The sequence below is a fragment of the Haliotis rufescens genome, unplaced genomic scaffold (genome assembly GCF_023055435.1).
Source record: "Haliotis rufescens isolate VD_foot unplaced genomic scaffold, xgHalRufe1.0.p SCAF_13, whole genome shotgun sequence".
Lineage (NCBI taxonomy): Eukaryota > Metazoa > Mollusca > Gastropoda > Lepetellida > Haliotidae > Haliotis > Haliotis rufescens.
In genome coordinates this window covers 22,316,839-22,321,594 of record NW_025963813.1, presented here as the reverse complement: position 1 = coordinate 22,321,594, position 4,756 = coordinate 22,316,839, and the positions used below count along the sequence as shown (strand labels likewise).

The window sequence follows — 4,756 nt, the reverse complement described above, 5'->3', positions numbered from 1 at the left end:
ACGCTTACACACAGCTCCACTTTCTGGTTTTCAAGTGATTTACTCCGAATTTCTTAATTATGGTGTACTTTTTTGTTTAGTGATTGTTCATTTATGTCGTGTGTATGCTGCACACAGCAAAAAAAGTGTAGGTTTCCGTCTTCCGGAAACCTTCCGGATACCTACCCATTTTGGATCCGGCCCGGATACCTTCCGGAAACCTTCCAAAAAAAATGTCAAAATTTGGGGGGTGCATTTTGTTCACTTAAGTGTGAAACACATAAAAAAATTAACTTGAAAATACCAAGCAATTTGAAGGTTGTTGAAGGCATCTGGAAGGTTTCCGGAAGGTATCCGGATGCAAATTTTCTTCATGACTTGCTTCTGGTAAATAATGTTAGCATGTGCATTACAGGTAGCTGTTGTAATATTCTGGGTTACTTTAATGGTAAATATCCTCCTAAAACATTTTTGGAGAAGACAATTGTTCAATTTCATATGTTGTCCTTTTCAGATGTTAATGGTATTTAATGAACAAACATCAGTTCTCGCATAACAATATCCTTAAATTTCATGTCCAGACTTCCAGTTTGTACTGAGAAGAAGTCATTGACAATGTGCTCACTTGGGCCTTTGGTCCTAGTGAGATGATAATAAGACTATTTGTAATGGTACATGTACTTGTTATATCCAAAATACTAACTTCATTGAAATTTGCCTCACCCTAGTTTTATGGTACTACAGTGAGCTCTTGCTCAGTTACTGTGAATTCTTTTATTAAAAGGGATTGAGAGTTAATTTGACACTGGAGTTGTAACCACTGCTCATATATGTGTATTCAAATAATATAACAACTATGTGCTTAATACTTCACAAATATGTCCAGAAATAGGCATTTTAGCCATAATTGCAGAAATACTTTATGAATGACCCCTTCACTATTGCCTTGATCTTACACTTCAACCCTTCATGAGTTATCACTTTTGAGTGTGAATTTGACCTTCAATATCAGTGATAAATATTTCAAAAACATTTCAAAGAGCTATCCAGCACATAAACCAAATATGCAGTCCTTTGGTAGAATTCAACATATCATTGACAAAAATATGAAAGTAATGTGTAACCAGTATATGTATAAGAGTTACTAAGACTTCTGCAGAAAAGGCAATTTAGGGGAAAATGTAGTATATATAGATCACACACGACCGTTTTCCAACTTCGACCCCTGCCCAAAGGAAGAGTTAGACCACAAACAAACTTTTTGTCTGGTTGTGACTTTGACCTTTGACATAATAGATCAATGTGTCATAAGATGTTTTCAGAGCAAAGGAAACATGTTATTTATTCTTGAGATGCCCAAGCAATACATGGTTTCATAAGATAAGTGTGGCTATTAAACTGAGGCAAAATCATGAAACATCCCCATTTACACAGCTGGCAAATAAAACATAAGCAACTATCAAATTTCAATTTCTTTTATTCATATGCCTATAGTATATCGCACATTGAACAGTGTTCACATGATGGTTCCTGATGCAGTATGCAATTTCATCCTATTCTTCAATACTCATAACAGAGGGTGATAACTGTTCTCTTGACAGTACCTACGGATAATGTTCACCAGTTCAGAGAACTTACTTTCCCTCAATCCTCCTTTTCTTTCTATATTGTCATGGATGAACAGGAACCAGGATGAGGGGATACCAGTTGGACTCTATCTCTGCAGCATTGTGTTAGTAGAATTGTGAACTTTCCTTTTGGTGTTTGGGTCCACATTTAAAGACAATAAGTCCCATTTATCATTCCTTTCAAGTGTTTACCACATGGCTCAAGACAAGAATTTCCTGTATGTCCTGGAATTCCAGCTTGGCATCGGTTGGTCTTCTCACATTAGGCAGACCAGCCTTTGTGTGTCCCTGTACCATTTGGCATACAACTTCTTGGTCGGCCTCCATTGAAATAACAGGACCCTCGACCTCTGATATCTGAAGGGGTGCACCCTCTGTTTAGGACTCCCTTGTCTGGTCCTTCCAGACTGTCAACCTGGAGTACTCATCCAGGGATCTCAAGCAGGACTTCAGTTTCTGCAGCATAATGTACAAAGATTTTAGCAATCAAAAAGAATTGTTGCCACATGTACTTACAGATAGAAGGCAGCAAAATCACTTAAGTTATCATATGTGAGTCTTGTTACATGCTAAACATTTAAGATAATCACATCTCAAATCTCAACCAGACAAACCAGTGATTAATGTTATGAACTTAGTACAGACAAACCGATGATAACTATTATGGACAATATCCCACATCACTGTGGTATGATTACATGCGATCAATGAGCCTACTCAATCACTACCTTATCTATTAATTAGGCTTGGAATGCTGGGAATCTTTTTAAGTGATGTCATTTAGTGACTGTTTCAACTCATCAACATGGAAAAATATATATTTTCAATCCTTGTCATATAGCCAAACTATTGCTGGATGCAGTGTTAAATAAATGAGTTGGCTTTAACACTGCTTTGAACAGTATTCCAGATATATCACCGCATGTTAGCTTGATGTGGGAAGAAAGCCCTAAGTGATGCAGGTCTTTGATGAATCCCACAAGCATGTGTATAATGCTGACAAACCTAGCAACATAATCGGGTAGAACCAGGATTTGAACCCATGACTATAGGTTTCTGCCCAAGCCCAAGAGATGCAACTCTGCACAGCAAATTGTAGTGCCTTAGATAATAGGACATCCGTGCCCACAGCGATGAGGAACAAACTGAAGAAATATTTGCAAAATAACCATATGAACCAAACAGAATAATTTCAAAATATTTACCACTGTTGCTCTTCTATGGTCTTTCATTGCATTGATGCTGCACAGATGACTGTCTCTTTTATTCATCCGGACATTCTACAAACATAAGCAGCATTCACATCACAGAAATGTCCAAACTTTACATGTTGTACATTTGAATCAAATGAAAAGACCCCGGTTGTGATTCCGACTTAGAACTGCCCTAATTATAATAATTCATGTCGAACATTCAGAGATGACATTTATCCCCATATTTAACAAATGTCAAAACAATATTTTGACAACAAAGTCAGGGTCATTCAACACATACATTACATAGGAAATAACTTGTTCAACAATGCAGAGAGATCCTCACCGAGGTGAATATCATTCCATGAATTATTGCCAAATTTTCTTGAAACGCAGATTAATGCAATGCAGTATTTACTTTTATTTCTAGGCTATTTGTTTGGCTTTTCAATGGCGCTGTTTTGACAGAGATCTAACCTTGATATGACACTTTGTTCAGAAATGATATAAATAAGAGAATACTTTATTATTCCCGAGAAAATTTGGGTTACATTGTAAAAGCACAGAGAAACAAGTATAAGATTCATGATTTAAGTTAAATACACTCATACATACACACACAAACACAACATCCAAACACCAGGGTTAGAAATTGGCACTAGTCATTTTGACATTTTAAAGGTTTTGCTATATGCTATCATTTTAGGACTAGTGCACTGAAATTGTTAGTTTCTACCGCTGCAAACACTAATCAACTAATGAATTGGGTGGTCAGACTAGGTTGTCATCATACTCTGAGGGCATGGATCTTTGCTGATAATAACAATGACTAGATTGCCTGGTCCATGTTCAATTATTTACAGGCTGCCATCACAGAGCTGGACTATTGTGAGTGTGATGTTTCACACTGCATTGAAATATACCATGATGAATACATGTAGTTTGTATTTATCACAAACAAAAATACTCACTCAATACTTTGTATCCCCCCTGAGGATGTCTGTGAACCTCCCCACAAACCCTGAACATGCTGAAACAGAAAACAACTAACTTGTCTTTATCCTTTCAATGTTTCAATGTTAATTTGTTAAAGATTGATAAGCTGTCATTATTCATTGTAATCCATATATCACTTTCAGGTGGTTCAGGTGGCAACACTTGATTGGAATTGAATGCCACGTTTTGTTTGACATGCACTTTGCCAGATTTATACCCTTGGTAACAAACCCTCATCATCAAATCCCAGCGTTATATTGAGAATAAGGACACAACCCTTAAACTGTTAAAAGTCCTGCACCTGTAGCTCTTATGCAAGCCCAGATAGAAATACCATGTCACAACAAACACTTGATCATAATAATAACAAAAGGTTTCCGAAAACAACAAAACTAAAAGGCCCTTGACGTTTACAGTAGTAACATGGAGATCAGGAAAATATCTAAATCAATCCATTCCCATAAGATCTCTGTATAGAAATCATGGAACAATATGTCTCGAAGCCCTACGTACCTGGCATCCGCAAGCTGCTCCTCCTTCGGCTGTCAATCGAGTTTTCGAAATACTTGACGTCCTCGTTGTGGATGGCTCAGGTGGATTTCGACCGGGATTTCCGTGTTAGAGGTGATTGAGAACAATGTATCGATACACGAGGTAAGCATATCGCAATCAAGCATCACGGTGTACATCGATTACACGAGGTTTGAGTGTTTGTTTACATTTGTGTTCCAAAATGGCGCCCTCGGCCATACAGGGAATTATGGGTAGACTTGCTTGTCCCGGAATAACACGAAGTGGTCACGAATGACGAGCGGTCATTTCTGCAGCAGTTACGGAAAGAGACGAGGTTGGCAGGTTACTGTTCATACAGGCCATATTGGGAGCCGCGGGGATTTTGACAGTGTGTATTAGGAAGTATATCTACGTCGTGTATGGAATATGCGTTTGCCTACCATGCAA

The 4,756-nt window shown here is 37.8% G+C and overlaps 1 long non-coding RNA gene across 1 annotated transcript; it reads right to left on the bottom strand.

Annotated features, from left to right (window-relative positions):
* Positions 1–1,843: 1,843 nt before the first annotated feature.
* LOC125378610 lies at positions 1,844–4,568 on the bottom strand. The gene is made up of 4 exons (XR_007220389.1): positions 4,310–4,568; positions 3,772–3,830; positions 2,813–2,887; positions 1,844–2,063 (listed from the first exon to the last, which is right to left on the bottom strand). It is a non-coding gene; the product is annotated as an uncharacterized LOC125378610 (long non-coding RNA).
* Between the last annotated feature and the right edge of the window lie 188 nt (positions 4,569–4,756).